We start from the raw sequence: 12,361 nt of genomic DNA on the forward strand, positions 1-12,361 counted from the left end.
CGCCTGGCCACTAGCCGAGGGTCAGGGCGTGGGAGAAGCGGCCCGGGCCACGGGCCTGACTCCGGTGACCCGACTGGCCGTCAGTCACCAGGAAGTCCCGGGAACCCGGGTGGGGGTGCAGGAGCGAGCGCTCATTGGAAAGGCACGAGTCGCCAGGGACCTTCGGCCTGGTGGCGGCTGGGGCAAGGCGCCCCGCTGGGCCGGAGGAGTGTCGACCTCCCTGTGCCCCGTGCTTGGGAAAGAAACCCCTGGCTCAACTTTCAGCTTTGAGGAGGCCCTAATTAATTCTGTGGGAGCTGGGATTAAGCGGCAACTTTGCGCGCTGACACCCAGGAGGTTGCTGTGAACAGAGGAGCTGCGGCGGGAACAACGCCCGGGGCCAATCCTGGGCTCCCCTCCAGCGGCGCCGGGTAACTCGCCCCTCACCTGAACTCACCCTTGCGAGATGCTGGGCCTACTCTGCGCCCTTCCCGAGGCAGCTCGCGTCTCCAGGCTGTCTTGTTCCACGTTACGCGTTTGGGAATTTGCTCCCACCCCCGCCCTGGACCCCAGTTGAGTTCTCCTTTCTGATTCTTGGATCCTGCTTGACCTACACCTTTGCAACATGGACAAGCAAATTGTAGGTGACTTGGATTTTCTGCCTTTGAATGACCACTTCCTTTAAGAAAACAATTCGTTCCAGTTTCTCTCCCTGACTTTGCATGCTCAGATCAAATTACTGGCTGCTACATCCTCTAGCCATGATGAGATAATGGGCAGTAAGGTTGCAAAGCTCCCTGGAGCTGGAGTTTGATAGGGCCCCTTCTCATGAAGTTATTTTTGTAGCATAGAAATGATGACTAAAACCACCCTAATCTTGAGACAACAGGAAAATACCTCCCCATATCCTCCATCCTGCCCTTAAATAACAAAATGATGAATATATAATTGTTCTTTCTTGCCATTTTGGAGGCTTCTGTGTGTTTTGCTTTCATCTAGAATTGATTTGTCTATTTCCTAATGCAGCTCCTCTGACAGTCTGCTTTAGGTGAGCCTTTTGAGAGCATCTGAAATAATTTAATTTCTGACAGCTGGGGCTGTATTTCATAGAAGAAAAAAAATCCAAGGAAGGATAAAATTCTGTCATTTCCTGCCTGGCATGCCTTCTGTATTTACAAGGTCTCCAATTAGATATAATTCTTTAAATGCATAAAAATATTAGTGAAGTGATTTTGCTGTCAAAGATGGAACTGAATTATGACTTAAATTACCCAAATTATAAAGTACAGGCAGGAGTTCAGGTTGGGCATCCTTAAACTCCAGAGGCTAAAATTACTCCAATTTGAATTCCTAATGTTAGACCTACAGATGGGTTCAGAGGGGGTATGGTTTTTATTTTGTTTGGGATGGGGGTGAGGAGAAGGAGATAAGGTTTTGTTTTGGGGGGTCAGAATTTAAATTCTTGGTTCAAAATTAAAATACCAGTTTGGTTAACTCTGCACAAATACACAGTTTGAATTTAAATAGCTTTTGCTCAACTTAAATACAACTTTGCTAGAAGGGATCTATGAGATCACTTAGCCAAACCTCATCCCTTTTTTATGAAATCTCTTTTCTTTTTGAACAAATGTGGCAAATGAGCCTCAGAGAGAGTATGAGCCTCAGAGAGAGTACGGTTTGTCTGGATGACTTCTATATTGAGTTACAGAGTCTGGACTAGAATCCAGGGCTCCCTTCCCACTATATTATGTGACCTCGTGTATGATAAAAATAAAATAGTACAACACGCAGTCAGTTTATTTAAGCCATATACTCAGAGTGATAAGGTACATTTATCACTTTATCAACTTAAAACCATTTAAGTATGGTTTTTAAAACAGCATATTTTTGATTCAGAAATCGAATCACATCCCATCAGAGCAGCCCATCACTATGCATTCAAGTATAATCCAAAACATCACATTTACTTGAGAATGAAGATGCCATGAGAGACTTTAAACTCTTAACAAGTGTGTTTATTGCTAGTCCAACATGCCACCTTCATGTTTTTCTGTTGAGGATATGAAAACACTTTCATATTAGATGTGTTTATAAGGTCTGTTTAGAAAATGTAATTATCAGTCTATCCAAGATGATCATTGTCCTTTGAGTAATGTTTATGGAACATATAAGTATTTTAATTTCTGTGCAATATTAAGTATGCTAAATAAAATGTCAGTGTGTACTTTTTTTTAGAATTATTTAATTTGATTTATTCATTCATTTATTTTAATTTGACCAGAGAGAGAAAGAGGGAAAGTGAGAAAACAAGCCACCAGGTCCAGGACTTGAACTGTGGTCGACTATGTGGGAGTGTCCAGCACCTTAACCACCACGCCCACGCCACCTGCTGGTCCTGAGTGTGTGCTTTTTAATGTTGCCATAGATGTGTGTCTTGAGTTAGTTCAGGCTGCTATAACAAAATACCTTAGACTAGGTAATTTATAAACAAAATTTATTGCTCACAGCTCTGTAGGGTGGGAAATCAAGATTAAGTTGCTAGCAGATTCAGTGTCTAGTGAGGGCTCTCTGCTTTGTAGATGGCACCTTCTTGCTGTGTTCTTATGTGGCAGAAGGGACAAAGGGCTAATTATTTGCCTCAGGCCTCATTTATAAAGGCATTAATCCACTTGTGAGGGCAGAGCTGTCATATCTAATCACCTCCCAAAGGACACACTAGTTTTTTTAAGCACTTTTTTAATTTTTATTATTATTATTATTTTAAATTTACAATAGGGCATGCATGCTCACCAGAGACAAAGAGAGAGGGAAAGTGAGAAAGCAAGGTGCCAGATATGGGACTCAAACCACAGTCGGCCATGTAGCGCTTTAACCACCATGCCACATACTGGCCCAGCCACACTTCTTAATACTCTGACACTGGGGTTTAAATTGCAACATCTGAATTTGGGGGAGACAAATATATTCAAATCATAGCAGTTGGGTTCCCTAGAAGCATGCCCTACAACCCAACCCAAATACCTGGTGATTAGCAGATCTGACAGGATGTGGTTATTATGATGAAAATGATATGCTTATGAGTTGTCCTCCCCCTTTAGACTATAAACCCTTTGAGAGCAGGAAGTGTTTCTTGGTTTTTGTATCTCCAGCCCCTATCATGGTCTTGGACATAAGTAATGTTGAGTTGGAGCACTAGAGAGGAATAAAAAGCTTATTCAAAGGAACATGGCTGAGATGGTTATTTCCTTCTCGCATGTTCTTACAGCTGGGGTGTATGACACATCCTGGTAAGGCCACACGCTTACAACCCAAGGAATCAAGTAGGTGACCCTACTGGGTGGCTCCTGACTTGGGAGTCCAGGTGGACTTGCCTCTTCTTAAAAGACCTTACTACCTCATCTAATCCCTACCGCTGTTCTGTAGCCAGAGGCCTTTAACCAGACCAAGCCTATATGGCTCTCAGCATCCACACACCTGTACTGCTACTTCTCCTACCCAGATACAGGACCAAAGGCCTACACCTTCTTCCAACACCATGTTTTGTGTACGTGCAATGTATTTAATCTTTGTGACATCCAATTCAAGCAAAAGGATTTCAAGAGACACAGAGAGAGGGAGTTAATCATGAATGATTTGGGCATTCTGGCCTAGCTGACTGCTTAAGCAGCAGCATGGTAGATGGGGAAGGACTAGGCTTTGGAATCAGACAGGCTCAGGCTCCAGTTTCAGATCTGCCCCATGTAACCATAAAGGAAGTGACAAATTCTAAGAGTGTCATTTTATTATTTTTAAAAGAAGAATACTAACTACATTTGTAACAGTGTCAAAAATAATATTGTATTGGGGCTAGCAGATAGCATGGTGGTTAAGGTGCTGGATTCCCACATGTTCAACTGCAGTTTGAGTCCTAGACCTAGCAACTTGAAAAAGCACCAGGCTTGTACATGCTTACCCAAAATCCCAGGAGGAGAATGGAGGAGAAGGGATTACAGAATGGACCCTGGGGAGAGGGTGATTTCTCATTTTCCCTCTCACTGTCCATCTCTCTCTGGTGAGTGCACACACCCTCTAGCAAAAACCTTAAAAAAATAAGATTGTATTAATATAGGATCAACCCTGGTACACAGTAGACAAACAGATGTGAGTTTTTCCCTCTTCTCCCTCCCTTGACTTAAAGCTTTCTAACAATCCTCTATGACAGTAGTTCTTATCCATTCATGCACATCAGGATGTCCTAGAGGGCTTATGAAAACAGATAGCTGGACCCTGGTCCCTGAGTTGCCGAAAATTTACATTTATTTTTTTCTAAAGTGTATGTATTTTATTTGAGAGGCATAGAGAAGCACCCTTGACAGGATCTCTTCACAATGCCATCCCCTTTCCCTAGTAGTTCCTCAGGATTCAGTGTGTTTTTAGGCCTATCCTAGGAACTAAACCTGCAGTTGGTCATGTGGCTTCCAGCACTGCTATTCAATTTGCTATGGACTGTCCACCAGGCTGGGCCATGAATTTGCGCTCCTTAAAAGGTCCTTGAGCGGCCAGCTGATGGCATAATGGTTATGTTGCTGGACTCCCACATACTCGACTGCAGTTAGTGTCCCAGACTAGGCAGCTTGAAACTCACGCCAGGTGTGTGTGCTTGTGTGGCCAAGCTCCAAGGATAAGAATGGAAGAGAAGTAATTGCGCTGTGGCCACCCGCCCTTGGGGGCGGGGGTGATTTCTTGCTTTCTGTCTCTCTGTCCCAGGTAATGCTATAGAAGGGTCACTGAGGATCACCCTCTTTTATATTTCCTGACTCCTTGGGCCCTGGTCTTTATGAGTTTCCCGAAAGCTTTAAGTCAAGGGAGGGAGAAGAGGGAAAAACTCACATCTGTTTGTCTACTGTGTACCAGGGTTGATCCTATATTAATACAATCTTATTTTTTTAAGGTTTTTGCTAGAGGGTGTGTGCACTCACCAGAGAGAGATGGACAGTGAGAGGGAAAATGAGAAATCACCCTCTCCCCAGGGTCCATTCTGTACTCCCTTCTCCTCCATTCTCCTCCTGGGATTTTGGGTAAGCATGTACAAGCCTGGTGCTTTTTCAAGTTGCTAGGTCTAGGACTCAAACTGCAGTTGAACATGTGGGAATCCAGCACCTTAACCACCATGCTATCTGCTAGCCCCAATACAATATTATTTTTGACACTGTTACAAATGTAGTTAGTATTCTTCTTTTAAAAATAATAAAATGACACTCTTAGAATTTGTCACTTCCTTTATGGTTACATGGGGCAGATCTGAAACTGGAGCCTGAGCCTGTCTGATTCCAAAGCCTAGTCCTTCCCCATCTACCATTGTCATTGTTTACAACCTGTAACAAACAACAACCTGCTGAGGGTGTGATGTAACTGTTTTCCAAAACAGGGAGGAAGTCAACTTACTCTAAAAGGTCAAAGGTTGGAGACCCAGAGAGAAAATGTAGTGGTTTCACTTTTATTTCCCCTCAACTTTCTGAAGGGCAAGAGGAAGCAGACATGGTCTCAGGGCCACAGAGGGCACACCTGGGACCAGTTAGAAGAATTATCAACAGAAACAGAAATTTTACCACAGCATAAGTAAAACTCTCCTACCAAGTTTGAACCTTGAAAGAAAACATAAAAGTAGAAGATAATAGAAAGTGCCAGGCCATAGAAGAGACTTGAAGACTAAAGGGAGGGAACTTGTCTGAGATGACACATTTAGTGGACCTTGTGAGAGCCCACCCATATCTCCTTGATCCTTTTACCATTTGGGGACCCACCAATCCCAATGGTTTTTTCTCTCACCAGTACCTGCATCCCTTTGTGGACTGCTGGAGCCCTCCTTGCCTGTACACAAGAAAAGAAGCAAAAGTGCCTGCATATTAACACCTCCTGTAATCAATAACTGATGGGCAAGGTGGCAGCAGGGGTACACACACCCAGATCCCTTCCCAAGTGTGACTCACATCCTTTCCAGAGCTCTCCTATTGGATAGAGCCAAAGTTACCTTCTGTGGGGCCTGCTTGGTGTCACACTTGCTTGATGTCCTTCCCTTCACTGTCTCACAATGCCACCCACTTCCTATCTCTTCCCAATGCTTCCTACTAAATCACTTTCCCAGGAATCGTCATCTCAGGAAGAACCTCTGCCTTAGGGAACACCACCCAAGACACACAGCCGATGGTTTCCCAGAGGGGGTGGCACATACTACATCCACAAAAGGTCATTTGTCATCCGCCTGCAGTCATGCACAGAACACAGTAGATCTATTGTTGTAGATAGATGTGTGTGCCAATGGCACAACTGGGCCTGGAAGTTGGAACAGCCTGACACCCAGACTGGGTGTCTTGACCTCCACCCCTTCATTTTTCAGACAGCTATTAATGGAGACCAAAGTGAATTCCAGGATCCTTTCAAACCCATCACCTTATAGTTTGGAGTCATTAGCTCCTTAAGTGCCAGCTACAGCTGCTATCCAAACATGAGCTTTCCCTGAAGTCTTGACTCTAAGGGATTGATTTTGCTACATGTTATCTGCCCTGCCCTCAGCTCCTGTGCATTCACAGGGCATGAAGCTGTGCTCAGATGCATTCTCCTATGTTTCTGTTGTCTTACACAAGATGGCCTTGTGTCTGTTTCTTCACTCTACAGCAGCTCACATGCCAAGCCCTACTTTCATGTGTGCTTGTATAGGTGGCTTCCCAGGGCCTGGCTCCCACCTAGCCTGTATCTGACTTGGTTTTCCAAGGGGCAGTTGACAACTTTGATAAGATGCTTAACAAGAGAGATGTGATCCATTCAACAGTTCCTAGAAGTGTGTTTCTGACAGTGTGGCTGGGGACCACCAGCATCAGAATCAGCAGAGCCTGCTAAAATGCAGGCTCCTGGGCCCTACCCTAAGCCAACCAGAGCAGACTCTCTAAGCATGGTAGAAGTAGGGGGTGGTAACCTTTCAAACAAGCTTCTTGGTTGTTTCCCACTCACTCCAAAGCCGGTGCTCCGCCCCTCACCATGTGGTCAGCTTACCACCTGGGAGTTTGTTAAAGATACCAATTGTCACCCCACCCTAATGCTGGAGATGAGTCCCAGCATCCAACTGTGTTTTATCAAGCCCTTCAGGGATGCTAATACAGGCTAAGGTTTAGGAAGCACTGCTCTAAAGTTTATAAACCACTGTGTAGAATTTCCATTCACTCACTCAGTAAAAAGATTGGATTCCAGGCACCAAGATATGCTCTGAGAGTACCATAATAAGCAAATCAGTTAGCGGTCCTGCTCTGGAAAACCTTAAGCCTTAATGGCTTCTGCACAATATTGGTACTTCAGCAGGTTTTCTGGATGCCCAAGGAAATTCAGCTTTTGTGGTCTTTTTCACAAGGTCTTTGCTATTTCTTTTTTTTTTGGAGAGATTTTCACTGTAGGGCGCGTGCGCTCGCCAGACAGACAGAGAGAGACATAGAGACAGAAAGCGAAAAATCACCCCCCAGGGGGGATGGTCACGCCGCAGTCCCTTCTCCATTCTCCTCTCGGGATCTTGGGCACGCACGCACACGCGCCTGGCGTGAGTTTTAAGCCACCAGGTCCGGGACACGAACCGCAGTCGACTACGTGGGAGTCCAGCGACATAGCCATTACGCTAACTGCTGGTTCCCAGTCTTTGCTATTTCTAATTCATGAGACAATAAGTCGTCTAAGGAGAAGAATCCAACTGCAGTTTCCAAGTAGCTATTGCTAAGGTCCAGACCTCAGATCTGTCTGACAAGTTTCCCAGAGAGGGACAGAACACACTGCAGTCAGCCAATCTCAAGTTGCAGCAGTTCTGCAAATCAGCCCACAGTGAAGTGACTGGGAACTTACTAGAGATGCAAATTCTCAAATCCCCCACCCTATCACACACCTCTTCTCAGACCTACTGAGTCATAAAGTCTGGTGGGGCCAACCAGCTGTGTTTTATCAAGCCCTCTAGGGAATTCTGATGCAAACTAAGGTTTGAGGAACACTGCTCTTACAGGCATTTTCAAAAAGTGCATGGAAAATATGTATTATGAAAGAACTAAACATGAACATCAAAAAATGTTGCCCCCAAATGAGCTCGTACATGAATTCTATTTTTCCCATGAACTATTTGAAGTCCCCTTGCATCTGACCCTGAACAGGCAGTTGTCATCCATTTACAGACGTGTATCGAGAACCAAACCCGCAAGTTTGATGGATGGACCTTCTTCAGAAGGTCCATTTTGACCTTTCAAAATGCTGCATAGGACAAAGTAAGTCATACAGTGGAAAGTGACTCGAATATTTGAGGAAGACACAATCATGGAACAGCCTTAGAGTGTTAGTAAAGGTCTCTGATCTCCTACCCCTTTTAAAGGACTTGCAGAGCGTGGGACTTCAAATGCTTTTTTTTTTTAAGCCAACGCTCTTCTAGAGATATTATAATCTTTCCTGAACTGTCCCTGTGTCTGACACATGACCAACGTGTCAACTGTGCCAATTTCCTCTGCTATTTTCAGAATCCCTTTCTAATGATCTGGTCGGTGACTAATAGGGAAAAATTCTACACCAGGTCTTGCCAACCAAGGAGAGATTACAGGATAGTTAGCTCTCAACTGCTTATAACCTTAAAGGTAGCCATACTACTAACAAAACCTTGTGCCATTTGTCCAGGGGTTTCTTTCTTAAGAAAGAGTCTGCAAAGTTTCTATTTAAGAATTACCTATATAAACATGCATAAGAAATGGCCATTAAAAAGTAACAGCCCACGTGACTGTTCTCTGAGCAATGTTTAATGTCACTCAGGAAGCCTCAGTGTGCTCTCGGCAGCAGGCATTTCCCACTAAAGCAGCCAGCTCTGTCCTGCTCTGTCACCCTATAAGGAGCATGTTGCCACCAGAATGTGAATACATGAGGCAAGAGAAAACTTCCAGTGCCTGCCATTGTAGGAGGACCACTCATCACCATGCCTCAGAGCAGCAAGCATAACCAGCCTCCGTTAGCTGGCCGCATGAAATGCTCTAGTTTCCTTTATTAGTTCAGGACACGGCCATCCCATTTCCCATAGTTGTCAGGAAAACCCCATATGACCCTAGTAACTCTGAGGAAATGGGGGATCTCTGTCTCTCCTAGTAACCCCTGCTTCAATTCCTGCTTCTGTTGACAACCCCATCTTCCTCTTTATTTCTTGGTGTCGTGCCCTACTCTTCACTCTGCACTACCCCATTCTATGCACACGGGATGTCTTTCCATTTATTTATGTCTTTAATTTCTTTAGCAATGTTTGTCATTTGGCCTGTATAAGTCCTTTACCTTTCTGGATAAGTTAATTCTTAAGTATTTTATTCTTTTAGTTGCTATTGTAAGTCAAATTGTTTCAATTTCCTTTTGCAATTGTTTGCTGTGAGTATATAGAAACACAATGGATTTTTGCCTGTTGATTTTGTAACAATAGTGACCATTAATTGGAAGGTGCACCTGAGGCCATGGGGGCCTGGTAATGAACTTCCATTCCAGGGTTCAGACTAAGAATTGTACAGATCAATCATCTTCCTGTCCAATGAGTATGGAACCAACAATAAAAATTGTTAACATTTTTCTAAAATATATACATTTTCCCCTAAAGCTATGTTGTTAATTTTCACCATCTCTTTTAAAAAATACAGAAATTTTAAAATATTGATTAAAATGAAAGGGATGACAAAGCAAAAATAACTGAAATCCTTCCATTCTGTAACAACCTCCATTAACACTATAGTAAGCTACGCATTCATGTAGACGCATGATGAGTAATTCTGCATGGGTGGGATCACACCACATGCCACATTTGAGACAGCCCGATGTTACATTTCCTTTAGCAAATTCATTTATTTCTTTATTTAAATGGGATTTTCTTGTGTAATAATGATGAGCATGCTCTCTGTTATTAGTGGGCTTTCCGTTTTAGGGACATCAATTAGCTTTGTTTTGGATCATTATTATTTGTATTCTACATCTATTCACTTTTTAAAAATTGTCTTCATCTTGTAATCTTTCTTCTTTATTACTGTGATTATCCCAAGTATTTATTTATAGCCATTAAGATTTTAGCTGTTCATCTGTTCATTGCTGTTCCTACTTTAGGTATTAGTATTGAAATGCTATTAGTCTGGCCCTTAATGTTCCCCTAAAAATGGCAGCTTCTTGTTTCATTCCATTCTGATGTTTATCCATCTCATCTTTAGGCTGTTATTAAAGTCATGCTCTTATTAAATTGTTCTATAAACAGAAGCAATTGTGAAGAATGTCTTTCTATTACTTGTGTTATGTTTTCTTCTAAGCTGGGTTTTTGTTTTTGGTACCATGGAGCACATTGGATTGTTTACCATGTTGGAAGTCCATTCTCATGGGGGATATTCTTGAGATTCTTCTTATTTCTCTTAATTCCGTGTATGGCCTTTGAGTCATTATTTCTATCAGAGACAGAATGAACCCTATTGATCACTTCCTCCACTTCTCTCGTTTCTTGTGAAAAAACAAGACCAATTATTCCAAATCCCTTGCACTTAGGAGTTTTAGTAAGGATTTCTGGTATGTTGTCAACTCCCCAGTAAGTTTAACAAGTTCTTTCATAATAAATTTTAGGATTATTTCCAGGTTGTTGTGCTTATAAACCAAGCTGAAGTGAACATCCTCATACAAACCTCTTTGCACTCCTGTATGATCAGACTTACTCATACTCATTAACCAACAATTCTATATCTAGGAATTTAAGGAAATAATGAGATGGGTATACAAAATTTATGTGCATAGATGTTGAATATATTATTTATAAACTTTTAAAAATGTTATATGACATGCAAGAAAGATCAAAATGGTAGACTATTGTATAACCTTTAAAATTATTTTTAGAAAAATATTTAATGACATAGGAATGTATCTATTAATATATTATTGTCAAGTGAAAGAATCTGATTACAAAAGGGTAAGTACAATATTATGATTCAATTTCCACACACACAGAAAAACTAGAGGGGAAAAAGACTAGTATGCATTATAATGAAAAGGGTGGTTATATATAGCAGAGAATTAAAGGGTATTTGTTTCTTTGTGCTTTTCTACATATATCAAGTTCTTTAAGACAATATGTATTTCTTTCACACTGAAGAGAAAGTGATAGGTTGTATTTAACATATACCCAATAAAACAAAGAGGATTATTAGATTTGGGGACAGTTTCTTTGACTAGACTTGTAGAAAACTTAGCTGATAGAGTTGTGAGCCATTAACATGAAGATGTGCTGATAAGAGAAAGAAATCTCTCAAACCTTTGAATCCATACCCACTCATGGTCTTCATGAAGATGTTGAAGTGCCTGTAGTTTGTTTTTTTTTTCTATGTGTGTTTTTTTTAAAATGAGTTTTTCTCTATAGGGCATGTACACTCACTGGAGAGAGGAGAGAGAGAGAGAGAGAGAGAGAAAGAGGAGGAAAGTGAGAAATCACCCCCTGGGGGGATGGCCATACTGCAATCCCTTATTCTCCATTATCTCAGGATTTGAGGCATGCATGCACGCACAACTGCCCAGTATGAGTTTCAAGCCACTGGATCCAGGGCTCCAACCATGGTCAGCCATAACCATTATGCCATCTGCTGGTCCTGTGGTTGTAGATTTAAGCAAGCTATGTTAGATGGGAACATGGAACATCACTGTCCACTTGTGTAAATAAGCACCATTTACTTCATACTGTGAATAAATGTATTTTTAAGATGAACCTCCAAGAAAAAGTTTATGAACATTGTATAAAGATGTTATCAAGACAAATGCCACTAATGACAAGTGGTACAAGTGTAAAATAGCACTGAGGCTTTAAAGGGCATGTGCAAACTCCCTCAGCAATGCACACTATCCTATTGTTCATCAAAGTCAGCATTCCAGTAGAAAGAGTATGCTCTTCTGTTCCCTGTCATGTCCCATACAGTGTAGTTCTAGGGCCAGGAACTACACAGACCACTTAGCCCCTATATTACATAGTAGAAACTTCCTGGTTAGAAGAGTGGCCTTAGTAGAAAGGGAAACACTTCAGACCCAGTAGACTGTCCATTCCTTGAACTAGCTGAGACCTACTAAGCCAGATTTTTCCCAAGCTCCCACAGGTAGAGAGAAAATCATCCCCAGAACCATCCATATGGGTATTGCATCACTGGTTCTTGATGCATTTAGTACAGAGACCAGCTTATTCAATATTGCTAAATATCTGAACCATTAAAACAAATTTTCACCATCAAAATAGAAAATAAAAACTATTCTCCTATTTAGAAACTCATCAGTCCACAAGACCTTGCCCAAATGATAGCTTGTCCAAGTTCTCCCACCCATTCACAGCTGGAAGCAACTTCTCTTCTTA

This window comes from Tupaia chinensis, unplaced genomic scaffold (assembly GCF_000334495.1).
Source record: "Tupaia chinensis unplaced genomic scaffold, TupChi_1.0 Scaffold000184_1, whole genome shotgun sequence".
NCBI lineage: Eukaryota > Metazoa > Chordata > Mammalia > Scandentia > Tupaiidae > Tupaia > Tupaia belangeri.